Genomic DNA, 21,122 nt, shown 5'->3' with positions numbered 1-21,122 from the left:
TCGCGACTAACTGCCACTTGCAACACAACAAAAATCTTATTTGACATTCACAGTACAATGTTAGTTAAAATATTCTACGGCGCCATCAACTACTGTTTGGCGGCAACACCCCCATACAAACCCCCCTTCAAAAAATGGCTTATACGTCTAAAATTGACTTGTAACCATTTGTATCGCAATGAAACTCAACAAAACTAACTGTTTAGAAAATATATCCTTTTCCCAAATTTACCGAGGATCGGCCCATATTTGACCTATATAAAGCCTCATTTAGAAATTTTAGTTTTTTATCAATAAATGGCTTAAATATTTTGGAATTATGGTAATATTCAACATAAAAGTTTCTTTGCAAAAAATAAAAATTTTAAAATATACTCATGGTGTAGGGTAATATATGGTCGGCCAAGCCCGACTATACTTTCCTACTTGTTTTCTGTAGGCTTTGTCCTTGAAGGTACAGATCGGACGGAAGGACATAGCTAAATCGACTCAGAAAACGATTCTAAGCCGATTGGTATACTTTAAGGTGGGTATAGGACATATATTTTTGTATGTTACAAACATCAGAACAAACCCAAAATAAATATTTTTTGTGGATCACTAGTTATTTTACATGTATAACACATTTAAAATAACTGTACCAACTTAACGAAAGAAAGCACTGCAGTGAGATCAATTTAAAAAACAACAATATGTATATAGGCATCAAAACAAATAAGTAAATAAGACAAAATAAGAAAAAACAAAAAGGAAGTCTACAAGATGTAAATCAAATAAACATTTTAAATAAAGAACAAGTAAATTATTTAAACAAAACAAACTAAATAAAAATAAAACAATAAATACGATTCACTATAGCCAGCTTGGAAACAGGGCGCATTAAACACCACCACTTGTAACATCTAGTCAACGTTCCACCGCTTCCAGAAGTGACCACGTAACTGACGGAAATTGCGCCACTGCTTTTTCAGACCATTGGTTGAACATTTATTTCCCCAGCAGGAGTTTGCCATGTATTAGGGCAATCCAGAAAAAAATGATTCGGCGTTAGTGGTTCTTCATCTTCATGGCTTAAGGCCAAGTGCGTTAAGGGACGAGAATTCTCGCGTTTTTCATACCAACGATCAATCGTAAAAATCAGAGGGCTGAAGTATTTCGAACCACTGCACGTGGGGCAGAATCGAAATTTTTTGGAAATAAATCTTGCATTTCTAAACGGCTGATCCCGATCGGAAATGCAAGGCGTAAGCGTAGCCAAGGAGTATTCGAGTTTAAGTTTTGAAGATGATCCCTGCAGATGCCCCAGGGACGGCGCTGTGGCGGCTCAAAGTAGGGTACCTACGACATGTAAAATTTTTAAACTCGTGCCATTTTTTTGTTTTTCACACAAATACAAAGGTTTTTATATTTTCGAGATCTTGACGAGACGAGATCTTTAAAAAACATGCTTGGACATACTACTTATCTCTTATAATATCCGAGTTATAGGCATTTAAAAATTTAGTGATACAAAATTTACCATACCTTGGTCCGCCTTTTTTTGAATACCGGGCGTAATTTTAGACCAAATTACAAAGGTTTTTATATTTTCGAGATCTTGACGAGACGAAATCTTTAAAAAAACATGCTTTGACATACTACTTATCTCTTATAATATCCGAGTTATAGGCATTTAAGAATTTAGTGATACATGGAAAGGTCAGCAATGCCATAACAGAAATATTGCTCTTATTTACATAAATTACACTATAACATTTACGATCATACTAGGCCCGCTGCTGTTTTTCTATGAGAAAACTTGGCGAAAAAACCTTGTACTATTTTTTGAAAATGTTGCCACTGTGTCCTTCCGAATATGACCTATTTTTTATCAAAATTTCAACTTTGGACGACATGTTCTAAAATCCCAAAGCTGGGATCAGAAAACTGAAAGCAGTTTTGGAAACCTCAATATGGTTTCTATTTACTCCAAAAGTATTTTCCCTACTTATCTCTTATAATATCCGAGTTATAGGCATTTAAAAATTTAGTGATACAAAATTTACAATACCTTGGTCCGCCTTTTTTTGAATACCAGGCGTAATTTTGGACCAAATGGACTCAATTTTTTCTTGTTAGTTAGACAACAAAAAATTTCAGATCAATATCATTTGCAGATCCAAAAATATACGTTTTTTAATTTAAAAGTTCAAAAAATTTTGTCTTAACTCTTTTATTAATAAAATAAAATTTTCTTTAAGAACATATAACAATTTTATAGTTTTCTAAAAGGTATCTTTACGCAGAACGCTTTGGCGTAAAAAACTTGTCCTATTTTTTGAAAATATTGCCACTGCGTCCTTCCGAATATGACATATTTTTTATCAAAACTTCAACTTTGTGCGACATGTTATAAAATCCCAAACTGAAAGCAGTTTTGGAAACCTCAATATGTTTTCTATTTACTCCAAAAGTATTTTCCCAGCCCTGGAAGAAATGTGGACCCTATGGGCAAAAATGTTAAAAATCCCATTTTTGGGAATTGCGGGATGCCCTTTGACCTTTTCAATTTTTTTTGCATTTTCTTATTTGAAATGACAAATTTAACAAGCGTTGAAGATTTCATTAAGTTTTGTTCATAAATAAAGATTTTGTCATATATTACATATTTGTTAAATTTCTAAAACTTTGATTTATATCAACATTTTAATAGGGTCGCAGATAGCTACAACAATTTAGTCCATATTTATCCCTTAATATCTTTTTTTAGTTAGATATGGAAATTCTCGATCCTTTACAAAAAATTTCAAGCCAATATCTCAATTACATTCAAAAATATGTTCATTTAAACCTGTATCCTTAATTTCATATTTTTCATATTTTAGTATTAAATATTTAGTATTTTAGTATTAGATATGAACATGTTTAAATCTTATATTTACCTATTTTCTATTTGTTTGCTTATCCTTATAATTGAAAGGTCCTATTATGCTTAAATTTTCAGAAATTTATAACTATTTTTATTATTATTTATTAATTAGTATTTCAAATACTTTATCTTTAGAGCTATATTACATTTTGGTTTACTTTAATATTAATTTAAAATTATATTAAAAACTCTGATATATATTATTTTCACAAAATTTACCCAATTTCTTTTAAATATATTAAAATTTTGTTCATTCTTGGTCTCCGTTGGTAGCAGATTAAGCAGTTGCAGTCCTTTGTAGAATAGGGCCCTCTTCATTTTATTGCTTGTAGCTTTGTGCAGTCTAAAATCGTTCGCATTTCGTAGATTATAGGGCTGTATTTGGCTGACATAAGTTAGTTGATCTATTAGGTATTCTGGTGCATTTCCCATTTTCATTTTGTATATAAATATCAATGTATTAAGTTGAAGCCGCTGCCTAATATTTAACCATTTTAAAGTGTCCAGCATAAGTTGTATTGGTGTAAACCTATTGCACTTTATAATTGACCTCATAGCCTTGTTTTGTAGCTTTGTAGTAGACATGAATATAGAGTTGTAGAACCGAATTCAAAGTGTGGTTTTGTCATTGTATTGTAAATGTTTATTGCAGTTATAGTTGAAATTTTATTTCTTATTCTCCTAAAGAAACCAATTTTTCCCGATCTTTTTGCATATGTATTCTACGTGGTCTTAAAGTTCATATTTTTATCAATTATAAAACCTAAGTATTTTATATAGTCTACTTTTTCAATTATTGTATTATTAATTTCGAAATTTAAGTTATTGTCCATGTTTATTTCTAGTATTTTTGTTTTATTTTCATTTAGTTTTAGTTTATTCATTTTGAGCCAATTATTTATAGTTATCATATCTTCCATTAAATTATTTACACATTCCTCATTCGTATCCGATTCATTGAAAATTAGAGTATCGTCCGCGTATAATACTATCTCACATTTTTTAGTATATTTGGCATGTCATTTATATAAATAATGAATAGAAGAGCCCCTAGAATTGATCCTTGTGGAACCCCGTATTCATTTTCAATTTCGATTGATTTAATGTTGTTCACTTTAGTTATTTGTTTTCTATTTGTTAAATATGATTCAAACCATTTCAATTCTTTATTTTGAATTCCATAATTGTATAATTTCTGTATAAGGATGTTTCTATTGATAGTCTTAAATGCTCTTTTAAAATCTAGAAAAATCGCCATAATTTTTTTATTTTTATTAATATTTTTCCACCTGTTTATGATATAATTGACCGTTGTTTCACATGAAAAACTTTTTCGAAATCCGGATTGATATTTGGATAATATATTATTTGTTTCTAAAAATTCTTCAAGTTGGTTTTTTACAATTTTTTCCAAAATTTTTTCACATAATTTTAATGTATTAATCGGACGAAATTCTTCACATTTATTCGTTTTTGGTATTTTTTCGATTGGAGTTATCATTGAGGTTTTCCAATTATCCGGGAAGATTCCAGTTTCCAATGATTTATTTACAATTTTTAGTATATTACAACCAATTAAATTCCAATTATCTATTATCATTTGGATATTAATGTTATTAAAGTCTGGTTTATTTTTGATTTGTTTACATATTTGTTTAAGTTCTATAATTGATATTGCACGAAAATTAAATCTAGCATTTATCACATTCATTTGATTATTATATTGCACATGTTCTATATTATCTCTTATATCCTTAATACTATTCACGAAGTATTCGTTAAATTGTTTTTATATATCACAGTTATTCTTATACTCTATATTATTAAAAATCATAGATTGTATCACAGATCGGTTTTTCTTTAGGACTAAGTCTTTAATATTTTTCCACATTTGTTTTTGGTCTTTGGTGTTGCTTATTTGTTTATTAATATAATCGTTTTTTTCATTTTCTAGTTTTATTTTGTATATATTTCTAGCACTTTTATATTCATTCCAGGCATGATGTGTATTTTCTATTTTAGCAATATTATACTTTATAATTTTTTCTTTCTTTAAAATTTGTAATTGTCTGTTAAACCATTTATTTTTAATACTTCTTTCATTTATTGATTTTTTAATTGTTAGTCTCTTAATAGAATCTTCTAAAGCTTTATCAAAAAGATTTACATTGTAGTTTATGTCTTGGTCTTCTTCAAATTTTAATCTGCCATTTATTTCTCTTTGGAATTTAAGTTTATTATATTTAAAGTATTCTATTTCTCTTTTATTTATATGATTAGTTTTTTCATCATTGATTTTTATTTCAATTATCTCATGATCGGATATTTTATTTATTTTACTGTTATTTATTATTGTGTTTGTTTTGTTCGTAATGACATAATCAATTATTGTTCTTGAGTTACGCGTAATTCTTGTATATTCAGTTACCATCTGTTTTAGTCCATTATCATTTATTATCTGTTTCAACTTATTCTTGTATATACTGTCCTTGGACCAATCTATATTAAAATCTCCTGCAATAATGATATCCGTTGTTTTTTCGTTAAGTTCTTCTATTGTTTCTTCAAATGTTTCATAGAATTCAGATTCTTGACTACTAGGAGATCTATAAACTGCAGCTATTATCATTGAAATTTGTTTATATTTAATATTATAAGCACTTATCCAGTATTTCGATTCACATATTTTTTCTTGTAATAGTTTCACTTGCCAATTTTTATTAAAATAAACTATTAATCCACCGGTTCTTGTTGAGTTTGAAAGTGTTGCAAAATGTTGATAATTATCGAGTAGTATTTCATTTTCGTCTATTTTATTCGTTAGGTGTGTCTCTGTTAGAATTATAAAATCAAACTTTCTTGTATCTGCTAAATTTTTTCGACAGATCATTTCGTTCTGTTTCGTTTATGATCATTTAGGTAAAAATATAAGAAATATCAATGACTGAATTACAGGTTATAGTAATATAGTCCTAAATGTTAATAGGTAGACAGTTCGTAATTTTTTACTTTGGAATACCTGTATCGGAAATGACAAGAATTGGTATATAAGTAAACTTCTCAGATTTTAAGTACCATATTTAATAAATCTACAATGAAGATTACATTAAAGTACGAAGAGTTGTGTTCCGTTTTATGGAGTGTATCTTCAAAAGGGCCAGAAAGAATTGAAGACATTTCAAATTTTCAAATTTCGATTAAAATTTTGTAGTTGGATGAAAACTACTACGGAAACCTCAACTTACAACACATCAGCAGGAGCGCCTTGCAAGTCATACGAAGACTTATGTTCAAGGTCAAAAAAAAGAGGGTCACACAAAAACTTTTTTCAATCTCAAATGAGGAAATTGCTGATACATTTAACGAAATGCTGAAAAAGGAAAACCAACCTATGGATGCCGTACATATTGCAACTATTCTTCCTAATGCATCACCAAAACGACTTAAGCGAATTGTGGAAAGTATACCAACTCCAACATCACAATCAAATTTTACTGAAGAGGAAGCAATAGCGCTTATGTTGGAACTGGGTCTCAGTCGAAATAAGTACCAAATATTAAGGAAAGCTCTGCATGAAAAAGGACACAATATATTTCATTCCTTAACGATGTTTTACGCAAGATCCTTTTTTTGCTTTACTTGAATTGGTGGTGGAGAGAAGAGGAAAGAAATATCATTATTATTTAGTCTCTCTCATGTAAATTCAAAAGGTTGGCAATGGCATATGCAAATTTATTAACACCTTAAGTAATTTGCCTATGTAAAATTTTATAAATTTTAAGAAAAAACTTTATCTGAACAATTATTTTTAGCAAAATAAAGCAATTTGTTTATTGTATTTTTTTTAAAGAATATCTTATATATTAATTTTCTACTATAAAAAGTAAAATCGTTATATTAATTAACCATCATACAAGGCGATCCAGAAAAAAACAAACTATCCTACCATCACTTATTGCTGTTAATGATGTGGAAGCTTGTATTTATCTATCATCTTTGCTCGAAAACACAGCATCAAGAATTGTGTCAGACTTTTCAGAAGACCAACTAAGGAAAATTCATAACTGTGATGTTGTCTTAATGTGTAAGTGGGGATGTGACGGTTTATCAGCACTTCCAGAATACAAACAAGCTTCTCTCAACTTCTTCCTTCTGTTTATATTCTCAAATATAAACAAAAGCAGAAGTATTAATGAAGAAGTCCTGTCTTTCGGAATTTCACCACTTCCTTTTCAACTGAATATACAATAAAACGTGAATTAAATTTACTTTTGAATTGTGGTATCTGGTTTTATTGGTGAGCTATCAAAAGTTTCGACTCGGTTGCGATAACAGGGGGCTAGGGTCAAATATAGGCCGATCCTTACGAAAATCTACAGTGTCATTTATACTTATATAAAACTTATTTGTGCCAATTTTTAGAGAGATAGCAGAATATTTGACGTAATTATGGCATAAAAAGTTCAAATCGGGAGGTACGGTTGTATGGGGGCTAGGTGAAATAATGGACCGATTTCAACCATTTTCAATAGGCTTCGTCCTTGTGCCAAAAAACATGCTTGGTCCAAATTTCATCAAATTATCTTGAAAATTGCGGCCTGTACCTTGCGCACAAGGTTTACATGGACAGCAAGCCAGCCGGACAGACGAACGGACATGTCTTAATCGACTCAAAACATGATTCTGAATCGATTGGTATACTTTAAGGTGGGTATTGGACCAATATTTTTGTATGTTACAAACATCAGCACAAACGTATAATAGCCTCCCCACTATAGTCGTGTAGGGTATAATGAATAATATCAGTCCATTATTTTGAATACACTTGATTTACAAGGCTTTCCACCCCACTAATTGAAGTTGAAAATTGGCGTTTCAATTATTTTATTGCGAAATATTGATTCACCACGTCTTTGTAATGGTATTCGATTAACAGTTAAAAAATTAATGAACAACTTAATCGAAGCTACGATTATAACTGGCCAATATAAAGAAACGGATGACTTACTACCTCGGATCCCAATGACAACATCGGAAATGCCATTCGACTTTAAATGGTTGCCATTTCCTATATGTTTGGCATTCGCGATGTGCATGCTCGTGAGTTGGGAAACCTTCAGATTTGTATATCTGGGGGAAAAACAAAAAATTTTGTATATCTCAAGGCAAGAATAGGAAACAACTATTATTTTTTGTAATTTAAAATTTATTATATCAAAAACATAGTTTAATACATATAGTAGTATATAGTCGAAAGTAATTGTCAAGGGCCTAAGCGCCCTGTCAAAGACCTAACTGGTGAGAATGTATTAGTAGAAGTACAAAAATAAACACAGTTGGTCAAAATGTACTAAATAAAAAATGTATTTTTTGGACGTTATTCTTTATGTGTTATTAATGAAATTTTATATGGCAGTGAATGAAAATATTAGTTATTTATCTTTTTGAAAAGATATTTTATCTTAAAACATATTATAAACACGTCTTTTTGTTATTTTTTTTTTTTTTTTTTGAATTAAAAAAAGTATGTAAAATACTTTTTTAATTTTCAATACGAAAATGTACAACTTTTCTTTTTTCAGTTTTAATTAAAATGAAGTGTCAAAGAATTAAAAATATTTTTTTTTCGTTTGTAAAATATAAATTATATTCGGGGTTTTAAATTGTTTAAAAGTGTCACAAAAAATAATAAACATTAAGTTTAATTAATAAGAAAACGGCTTCAGTTTCGCCTATATGTACTACTATATGGTTTAATATATAATAACCATCAGTGAGCGATTAGTGAGTATAAAACAATATAAAAAAGGAGAAATAAAAAAATATTATAAACTCGCTTTTATAATATGAAAGAGTATAAAATCATAACACTTTCCAGTTTCTCTATTGTTATGGCAAACTGGAAATTTACTACATTTACGCACTTTCATGTTATAAAAAAGTGACTTGAAACTTGAACGAAATCGACACATCAAGTAAGTATTAAACAGACTCATTATATCAAATTTGATTCTTTTAAACTTTAAGCTGCAACGTTGTGGTTACAATTTGGATAGAAATTGTTGGCAGGGTATGTATATTTGTCGACATACATTTTATGCGAGTTGTCTCTATAAAAAAATATTGTAATGTTTTGTCTGTCCAGTTGACGCATGATTGCTATTGGTTTAAAGTAAATAGGAAACAAATTAGTATAACATTAATAGTATGGGTACAAATATTAATATTAGTATTAATTGTAGTGAGTATATATTAATAAATTCACACGGTGTGCTGAATTGTCAATATATACTCACGTAACGTATTGTCATGGTTACAATTTGGATAAAAATTGTTGGCAGGGTATGTATATTTGTCGACATACAATTTATGCGAGTTGTCTCTATAAAAAATAGTATTAATTGTAGTGAGTATATATTAATAAATTCACACGGTGTCTATCAAGTCGTATTGTCATAAAATACTAAAGTTTTATGATAGTTTAAAAAATCGTTGTTGTGCTTCAATAAAAAAAGTCTTAAAATAATAACACCTTCTATGATATGTTTATAGTTTTATCATAACTAAACAGTGCAACTCATAGAGGAAAGGTAAAACCTCTTAATCGAGTCGGTGATATTATTTAGAAGTTGCCGCAATTGAACTTATGTAATATATACGTAAACATGACGCAAAACTGTACAAAGTTATATAACTTCAAAATTAATTAGTTTTTAATAATATATCATGAATTTCATGAGAAATCAAATAAGAATTGACCGATGGTCTTCAGATTTCATCTGTTTTACATTGAAATTTTTTAAATTTTATTGATATTTTATGCATTTAACAGAATTTAAAATTGCTTAAAATACATTACTGATCAGAATTGGGATGCATATATTTAAATTCGATTACCACCTTCATAAAAATGAATTTCTAAATAATATTTCTTAAGATAAATGCATTTTTGGTGCAAGTGCACCTTGAGAGCGTTTTCCAAATTGTTCTCCCTTTTGAAAGTATTTCGAAATATCATATATCAAAACTTGTTATTTTTTATATTATGTATATAATTTTTTTATTAAACGAATATGCAGCATAATTTTTCGCGATATTATAAAAATTATTATTTTTTAGTTTAAGTTAGTTCAAATGCCCATAAAAAATATATAATTTTTTATCCACCATCAAAAAAGACGGGGGGTACATTGTTTTTGTCATTCCGTTTCTAACACATTGAAATATTCACCTAAGACCCATAAAAGTATACATATTCTGGGTCCTTATTAGATTCTAAGACGATCTAGCTATGTCCGTCCGTCTGTCTGTCTGTCTGTTGAAAACACGATAGAGTCCAAATGGAATTAGCTAGCGAACTAATACTTATAGTTGATGCAGTTTGTTTGGTATTGAAAATGGGCGATATCGGTCCACGATTTTGCCTAGCCCCCATGTAAGGCCCCCTTCAGAAAATGACTTTATCGCCCATATCTGGCTAACAGAAGCATCCATAGCGGTGTAATTTTGCACAAACATGTTTCAGGATCGGTCCAAAATTGACCCTACCCCCCATATAAAGTTCCCTTCAGAAAATAAATTTATCGCTCATAACTGGCTAAGAAAAGCATTAATAGCGGTGAAATTCGGCACAAACATGTTTTACGGGAACATAAATCTCTTCGTAGAATTTTATAAGGATCGGTCCATAATTGACCCTACCCCCCATATAAAATCTCCTTCAGAAAATGACACTCATATCTGGCTAAGAGAAGCATCAATAGCGATGAAATTCGGCACAAACATGTCTTACGGGAACATAAATCTCGTCGTAGAATTTTTTAAGGATCGGTCCAACTGACCCTACCCCCCATATAAAGTCCCCTTCAGAATATTACTTTATCGTTCATAATTGGCTAAGAGAAGCATAAATAGCGCTGAAATTCGGCACAAACATGTTTTACGGTAACATAAATCTCTTCGTGGAATTCTATAAGGATCGGTCATAATTGACATATAAATTGACCCTACCCCCATTCAGTCCCCATCAGAAAATGACTTTATCGCCCATAAGTGCCTAAAAGACGCATCAATAGCTGTTAAATTTTGTACAAACATGTTTTATGGGCACATAAATCTAGTCGTAAAATTTTAAAGGATCGGTTCTTAATTGAATGGAAATGGGTCTATAACTGACTCCACCCTCCAGTAACAGACAGTAACACCCGTTACTGGCTGTAGCGCTCAAAGTCAAAGCGATGAAATTTCACATAAACATGTTTGTATGAGCCCCTACCATATGCCTCTATTAAGATCATCATTACAAAATTACTTTAAAGCTCATTACTGTCTCAAAAATGCGACATAAACAATATTTGTATGAACAAAAATCGTTCTAAATTTTAGAAGTATCGATCCATAATTGACTAATACTTTTTATGAACAAAAGTCGTTCTAAATTTTAGAAAATCGTTCTAAGTTTTAGAAGTATCGATTCATAATTGACTAATGTTATGTACAAAAGTTTAAAAAATCGGTCTATAATTGACACTTATTAAAGATTCACTCCAGAAAATCACTTGTATGGCTCAAAAGTTCTTCCAAATAATGGTAGTTTTATAGGAACTGAAATTTTTCAACTGAATTTGAATTTCTCCAGAAAATTACTTTAAACTTCATGACTGAATTAAAAATACGAGTACAGAGACATTAGATACAAACAATTATTGTATTAACCGACGAGGACGACTCTTACAAAAAAACAGTTTATGGTTATAAATATTGGATCAAAAAATTAATATTTTTAATTCGGAATAGCACGGTCCTCTTCCAAATATTTCCCTGATGTTCATATTAATATTGACATATGATTCAACATAGATCGATAATATCAAAGTTTATTAATAAGAATGATTTGATGGTGAGTATATAAGATTCGGCATGACTGAATATAACACTCTTACTTGTTTATTTTATATAAATTTATCAATAATGCACTTACAAGATATGTTAAATTATTATTATTATTCGTTTATTTAGTAGTATTTAAATATTTATCTTATATCTATAATACTGATGTTACAATTAGTATTAAATACTCTGATATACATTATTTTTTACAAAGGATACAATATTTCTTTTAAAAACATTAAGATTTCTTTCATTTTTTACATTAATTGGTAACATATTAAACAATTGTAGTCCTTTGTAGAATAGGCATCTCTTCATGGCATTGTTTGTTGCTTTGTTTATTCGGAAGTCCATTGCATTACGTAGACTGTAAGGTTGTATTTCATTGACGTACTTAAGTTGCTCTGTCAAATATTCTGGGGCGTTTCCTGTTTTCATCTTGGGTATAAACGTTAACGTATTTAGTTGAAGTCTCTGTCTTATATTTAACCATTTCAGTGTATCAAGCATTTATTGTGTTGATGTGAATCTATTGCATTTTGAAGTTTTTGCAGCCTTTCCAATTGTGTATCATCCGCGTATAGCACTATTTCACATTTACGAAGTATCTTAGGCATATCATTTATGTATATAATAAATAAAAGAGCTCCTAAAATCGATCCTTGTGGTACTCCATATTCATTGTTAATTTCTTTCGATATACTATTATTCACTTTCGTTATTTGTTTTCTATTCGTTAGATACGACTTAAACCAACTTAATTCTTCATTTTGTATACCATATCTGTGCATTTTTTGTAGTAGGATGTCTCTATCTATGGTTTCAAAAGCCCTTTTAATATCAAGAAAAATTGCCATAATTTTTTTTATTTTTGTTAATGTTTTTCCATCTATTTATAACATAGTTTACTGATGCACAGTGTGGCAGAATGGAAATTTTTTGGAAATAAATATGGCATTTCTAAACGGCTGATCCGATCGGGATAAAATTTGGCATGAGCGTAGCCAAGGAGTATTCGAGTTTAAGCTTTGAAGATGAACCCCGCAGATGCTCCAGGGACGGAGCTGTGGCGGCTCAAAGTAGGGTACCTACGACATGTAAAATTTTTAAACTCGTGCCATTTTTTTGTTTTTCACCCAAATACAAAGATTTTTATATTTTCTGAAAGCGCTCGACGAGGTCTTAAAAAAATATGCTTGGACATACTACTTATCTCTTATAATATCCGAGTTATAGGCATTTAAAAATTTAGTGGTACAAAATTTACCATACCTTGGTCCGCCTTTTTTGAATACCGGGCGTAATTTTGGACCAAATGGACTTGTTTCTTGTTAGTTAGACAACAAAATTTCCAATAACATACAAAAAATTTCAGATCAATATCATTTACAGATCTAAAAATATACATTTTTTAATTTATAAATTAAAAAAATTTTAGAGTTTTGCCGTTTTTTTTTTTGCCAAAAATGTGTCTTAACTCTTTTATTAATAAAATAAAATTTTCTGTAAGAACGTATAACAATTTTATAGTTTTCTAAAAGGTATCTTTATGCAGAACACTTTGGCGTAAAAAACTTGTCCTATTTTTTGAAAATGTTGCCACTGCGTCCTTCCGAATATGACCTATTTCTTATCATAACTTCAAAATTGGATGATATGTTCTAAAATCCCAAAGCTGGGATCAGAAAACTGAAAGCAGTTTTGGAAACCTCAATATGTTTTATATTTACTTCAAAAGTATTTTCCCAGCCCTGAAAGAAATGTTGACCCTATGGGCAAAAAAGTAAAAAATCCCATTTTTGGGATTTTTTTATTCCTATTTTTGGGAATTGCGGGATGATTATTTGAAATGACAAATTTAACAAGCGTTGAAGACTTCATTGAGTTTTGTTCATAAATAAAGATTTTGTCATATATTACATATTTGTTAAATTTCTAAAACTATGATTTATATCAAAATTTTAATAGGGTCGCAGATAGCTACAACAATTTAGTCCATATTTATCCCTTAATATATTTTTTTTAGTTAGATATGGAAATTCTCGACGCTTTACAAAAAATTTCAAGCCAATATCTCAATTACATTCAAAAATATGTTCATTTAAACCTGTATCCTTTAATTTCATATTTTTCATATTTTAGTATTAAATATGACAGAACATATTTAAATCTTATATTAACCTATTTTCTATTTGTTTGCTTATCCTTATAATTGAAAGGTCCTATTATGCTTAAATTTTCAGAAATTTATAACTATTTTTTACCTCAATTTTTTCGACAGATCATTTCGTTCTGTTTCGTTTATGATCATGTAGGTAAAAATATAAGGTAATATTTCGATTCATTCACTAATAAGAAATATCAATGACTGAATTACAGGTTATAGTAATATAGTCCTAAATGTTAAAAGGTAGACAGTTCGTAATTTTTTAATTTGGAATACCTGTATCGGAAATGACATGAATTGGTATATAAGTAAACTTCTCAGATTTTAAGTACCATATTTAATAAATCTACAATGAAGATTACATTAAAGTACGAATAGTTGTGTTCCGTTTTATGGAGTGTATCTTCAAAAGGGCCAGAAAGAATTGAAGACATTTCAAATTATATAAAAACTACATATAGTAGAAAAGTAGAAAAAACAGGCATATCAAAAATTGAAAACTTTTTGATGTAAAAAGTAAGTCTGTGGATGGAAATCAAAAGAAATTTCGATTAAAATATTGTAGTTGGAAGGAAACTACTACAGAAATCTCAACTTACAACACTTCAACAGGAGCGTCTTGTAAGTCACACGAAGACTTATGTTCAAGGTCAAAAAAAGAGGGTCACACAAAAACTTTTTTCAATCTCAAATGAGGAAATTGCTGATACATTTAACGAAATGCTGAAAAAGGAAAACCAACCTATGGATGCCGTACATATTGCAACTATTCTTCCTAATGCATCACCAAAACGACTTATGCGAATTGTGGAAAGTATACCAACTCCAACATCACAATCATATTTTACTGAAGAGGAAGAAAAAGCGCTTATGTTGGAACTGGGTCTCAGTCGAAATAAGTACCAAATATTAAGGAAAGCTCTGCATGAAAAAGGACACAATATATTACCATCATACAAGGCGATCCAGGAAAAAAAAACTACCATCTACTACCTACCATCACCTATTGCTGTTAATGATGTGGAAGCTTCTATTGATATATCATCTTTGCTCGAAAACACAGCATCAAGAATTGTGTCATACTTTTCAGAAGACCAACTAAGGAAAATTCATAACTGTGATGTTGTCTTAATGTGAAAGTGGGGATGTGACGGTTTATCAGCACTTCCAGAATACAAACAAGCTTGTGGAAGTCGGACATTAGCAGACTGCAAAAGTGTATTTATGTCATCATTAGTGCCATTACGAATTCGTTCATATTCCCTTAATCTATCATCGTCAAGCATCGGAAATTCATTTGAAGATATATGGATCAATACAACTCCGGGTTCAAATTTTTGTAGACCCATTGGATTTGAATATATAAAGGAGTCAAAGAAAACAACAAAAGATTTAGTGGAATATTTAAAAGATGAAATAAATGCACTGGAGCCCATTTGCATAAAAATAAAGGAATTCTCTATTAACGTATCATATCAGCTAAGCTTAACAAGGATTGAAATGCCATAACAGAAACTTCTTCCTTCTGGAGATGCTTTTCTCAATATGTAATGAGAAAAAGTCGCAATTCTCAAATATAAACAAAAGCAGAAGTATTAATGAAGAAGTCCTGTCTTTCGGAATTTCACCACTTCATGTCAGAATACGATTTTTGGATTACTTTTTACACATAGCATACGACCTCAAATATAGAAGTGTGCCAGAGAATCTTACTAAATCAACAAAAAATAATGAAGAATTGAAAGAACTGAGAGCTGCGGAAGAAAGCAGAATCCAAGAAGAATTTAAAGTTCAGATGGGATTAAACATCGACAAACCACTTCCAAGTTGCGGTAGTACAAATGACGGTAATACGGCGAGAAGGTTTTTTCGTGATTTTGAAATTACTTCAAAAATAACTGGAATCGACAAGGAGTTGCTTCGAAGAGTTAACACTATTTTAATGGCACTGAATAAGTAGTAAACATAAAATTAATGGAAATCGATTTGGGGAATATACATCTGAAATTTCTAAATTACTAAAAGTACACAAAGTATTGTGTCATGGTCAAATAATAATTGAATCGAATATTTTTCCACTTGGAGAGTTAACAGAAGAACCCCAGGAAGCGAGAAATCGAGATTTTAATCATGTTCAATTTTTCAGCTTAAGAAAATGCTCCAGGCAATCACAGAATGAAGATATTTTTAATAGTTTACTTCTATCTTCCGATCCTGTTCTTTCAACTATGCGAAAAAGATGGATTTGTTATGAACAGGGAAACCAAAATATGCAAATGCATGTTTTTTGTGGTGCGTCGTATGGACTCATGGATAAGATATTTACACGTTTCAGACCAATTTGAGAATTTTGGCATCGATTTGTTAGAGCATATTTTTGCATATTTTACCCATAAGAGCATAATTTTGCATGATTTGACTTTTTAGCATATTTAAGGCATATTTTCGAGTTTTTAGAGCATATTTTACTCTTTCAGTGCATATTTTGATGTTTTCGCTTTTTTTTCGTTTTTATACATTTTTAATTTTCTTTTCAAAACTTTATTTAAAAAAAATAAAATTCTATTTAAATTTAGCCTATTTTACAATTTTGAAAAAAAAAACAATTCGTTATATTAGTTATAGTTTTTTATTCAATAAAGCAAAATATTTTAAATCGGACATAAAACCGATTACTTTTGATTTCATGAGACCAATATAATTTAAAAAACTAATTATTAGAATTTATGACAACACCGATTAAAATGTCAGTTTAAAAGCTATGAATACAACTGGAAGAAATGTGTCAAACTTTGTCGTGTGAAATATGTTTTTTGGGGACCAAATGGTTTCATGTTATTTATTGGTTATCTGAACGTTAAACGGAATTCTATTATACTAGTTCTTTAAACTATGAGATGAAACATTTATAAAAAATGTTATAGGATATAGAATATGACATTAAACATTTATTATTTCATTACAATTTCAGTCTTTTTGAGCTTTTCAATGTTAAAAAATAATAAACAATTTTATTTTTGGAGCATATATTTTAAATTTTAAGAGCATATTTTGAGTTTTTTACGGCATATTTAAAGCGCTTAAAACACTTTTTTTAGAGCATGTTTTCGGTTTCCCTGGTTATGAAACTCTATCATCTCAAAACGAGGAAGATTTAAAGGACTTATATTACCTTTTGAATAAGGAATTAACTATATAAGTGGGTTGTAAGAATTAATTGTATTATGTTTAAGATAAACAGTTCAAACCAAATGTATGTTCTGTCATACTTAATACTAAAATATGAACAAGATGAAATTAAAGGACACAGGTTTAAATGAACATATTTTTGAATGTAATTGAGATATTGGCTTGAAATTTTTTGTAAAGGGTCGAGAATTTCCATATCTAACTAAAAAAAGATATTAAGGGATAAATATGGACTAAATTGTTGTAGATATCTGCGACCCTATTAAAATTTTGATATAAATCATAATTTTAGAAATTTATCAAATATGTAATATATGACAAAATCTTTATTTATGAACAAAACTCAATGAAATCTTCAACGCTTGTTAAATTTGTCATATCAAATAAGAAAATGCCAAAAAAATTGAAAAGGTCAAAGGGCATCCCGCAATTCCCAAAAATAGGAATGAAAATCCCAAAAATGAAATTTTTTACATTTTTGCCTATAGGGTCCACATTTCTTTCAGGGCTGGGAAAATACTTTTAAAGTAAATAGAAAACATATTGAGGTTTCCAAAACTGCTTTCAGTTTTCTGATCCCAGCTTTGGGATTTTAGAACATGTCGCCCAAAGTTGAAGTTGTGATAAAAAATAGGTCATATTCGGAAGGACGCAGAGGCAACATTTTCAAATATAGTTTTTTACGCCAAAACGTTCTGCGTAAAGATACCTTTTCAAAAACTATAAAATTGTTATATGTTCTTAAAGAAAATTTTATTTTATTAATAAAAGAGTTAAGACACATTTTTGGCAAAAAAACGGCAAAAATCTAAAATTTTTTGAATTTTTAAATTAAAAAACATATATTTTTGGATCTGTAAATGATATTGATCTGAAATTTTTTGTATATTATTGGAAATTTTATTGTCTAACTAACAAGAAAAAATTGAAATATGTCCAAGCATATTTTTTCAAGATCTCGTCGAGCGCTTTCAGAAAATATATTTAGGTGAAAAACAAAAAAATGGCACCAGTTTAAAAATTTTACATGTCGTAGGTACCCTACTTTGAGCCGCCACAGCTCCGTCCCTGGGGCATCTGCGGGGTTCATCTTCATGGCTACGCTCATGCCAAATTTTATCCCGATCGGATCAGCCGTTTAGAAATGCCAGATTTATTTCCAAAAAATTTCCATTCTGTCCCACTGTGTGATGTTGCACATGAATACTTTTTTCGAAATCCAGACTGATATTTTGATAATATGTCATTTGATTCTAAATAGTCTTCAAGTTTCATTTTAACAATTTTCTCAAGAACTTTTTCACATAATTTTAAAGTATTAACGGGACGAAATTCTTCACATTTACTAGTTTTTGCTATTTTTTCTATTGGTGTTACCTTTGAGGTTTTCCAATTTTCAGGGAAAACTCCAGTTGCCATTGATGTATTTACTATATTTAGCATGATATTTCCGATTATATTCCAATTGTCCAGTATCATACGACTATTTACTTTATTATAATTAGGTTTATTTTTTAAGGTTTTACATATGTTTTTAAGTTCTGTAATAGATATTGCACGGAATTTAAATCTTGCATTTATTACATCTATTTGATTTTCATATTGCACATATTCTATATTATCTCTGATTTCATTTATACTGTTTACAAAATAATTATTAAATTGGTAAGCTATATCACAGTTATTCTTATATTCTATATTATTAAATATCACAGTTTTTATCACAGATTGGTTTTTATTTAGAACTAAGTTTTTAATGTTTTTCCACATTTGTTTCTGGTCTCTAGCTTTATTAATTTGATTGTTAATATACCTATTTTTCTCATTTTCAAGTTTTATTTTATATACTTATATTTCTTGAATTTTTATAGTTTTTTCATGCAATTTTTTATGTTGCGAAAAATAATTATCCTTAATTAATCTTTAAATTGTAGAACTATACACAAATATATAGCATGCTTATGCAAATATTGCGAATATTAAGGCGGCAATTCTATATATTATCGCCGGCTCGCTGAAGAGTTTTTCCCTTTCGACTTAGAATTATTATAATTTTACCCCAATAACATGTATACATATCTATCATATTCAAATATTTTCAAATTGTAACATCAATATTAAAAAAAAAAACAATAAATAAATTTGCAGGTAGCAGTTGCAAAACAAAATTTAATTGCTGTTAGGAAAAACTAAGCGCAAATAAAAATATCATCAATACTAGCCATATTAGTTTAACAGATTTAAGTGTGCGCTGCTATAGCACAAAAATATATATTTTTTCTTGTACAACAAACAAGAGATTAATACTGTGCATTCGTGCTGCTAGAAATTGCAGTGTAACGTCGCAATTTTTCTAGTTAAACATAAAAACAGAACGGCAATATTAAGTAGCAATGTTATTTAAATCTGAAAAAGTTTAAATATTTTTAGTATGACGAGTGATAAAAATATGTATTTTGAGGCAAATGCTGACTAATATATTAGTAAAAGTAAACACTGCTTAAAACTCATGTCTGTTATAACAATTGACAATTCAGCATCATTCGGTACTTTTATTTCATAATTTTCACTCATTTTGTTTCAATCGCCGTTTTTATTTTTTCGCGTTCATTAATATTTTCACTTTGTATTACTAGTGTACCATTTTTTCTATTTTCAATATTTATAATTTAAAATCAACAGGATCTACCTTTTTATTTATATCATCTTTCGTTTTTCAACTTTTTGTTTTTCATTTGGTTTAATTATTAACGGAACCTGATTTATTACTTCTGGCAACACCATATTCTTCTTCAATGCATCAGAAAATGATAGCTTATTTTGTTTGACGTTTGTTTCTTTTATCACTTTTTTATTTCGGTGCACATTTTTACATTTGTTTGTTCAATATTGTTACACAGTTCTTGGTTTTTGTTTTCGTTGCCTTTAATAGTGCCGTAAAGTTTTTTAATTTCTTGAGCGTTTATTTTCACAGCTTTTTGTGTATTATCAATTATTTTAAGCCTTTCTTCGTACCTTTTCTCAATTGCTTGCAAAAGTTGTTTAATTTCATTTTCATTTTGTCTTAATGATATTTCGAACTCCCTTTTGTATTCCTTTAGGTTTTGTTTGTTTATTCTTACACCATTTTGAATTTCTCCTAAGACAAGATCAACATTTCTAATATACTGCATACAGTCCTCACACATAAATCTTATAAAGTTGTTTGCTTCTAAAAACCCGAGTGAATATTGATCGATTCCTTTTTTGTACAATGGTATATTTTTTCACAAACTCCATTACATCTGATGCCCGTTTCTCTTTTAATCACTGACTTGCATGAACCAAAGTAAATTAATAAAGTAGCGACACGAGTTGTTGTACAACAAACGTCTACAAAAACCACAGGCAATTCGTTTTTGTTCGAAATACTAACTTGTCAAAATTTGTTTACAAAAATGAACCAATAATTAATGGAAAATATGGCATTATTGTTGTACTTTCCAAAAATATGTTGTTATTTATATTAAAAGTCACAGAGTTTTCTTTATTTTTTAAAAATTAGAACATTTTTAAAAATATTATACACTTTAAATACACTTTTTCACATTAAATACAACAAATTACTCAGAAATTTGTACAAAAGCAACCGTTAAAATGAAAAGAAATATGGCAACATACACATTTTTGACAAGTAAGTCCACAAATATCAAGTTTAAAAAAAATAGTCAGCTGTTCAAATGAGTCTACTTTATAAATTTACTTTGGCATGAACTGCAATCAGTCATTTTTGGTTATTTTTTTATTGTTTAATTATTGTCCAATAATTTATTTATTTAATAATATTATTTTATACACAATTTGGTTTAGGTTTATTAAACGTTTTAATAGTCTTTTTTCTATTTTTTTAACAGTTTAATATTTATTTTTCGTTATTTTAATCAGAGCTTTTGTTTCTTGCTTCTTATTCTCTTTTAAGTAACATGGAGT

This window comes from Lucilia cuprina, chromosome 2, assembly GCF_022045245.1.
Source record: "Lucilia cuprina isolate Lc7/37 chromosome 2, ASM2204524v1, whole genome shotgun sequence".
Taxonomy (NCBI): Eukaryota; Metazoa; Arthropoda; class Insecta; order Diptera; family Calliphoridae; genus Lucilia; species Lucilia cuprina.
This window is presented reverse-complemented; position numbering follows the sequence as displayed.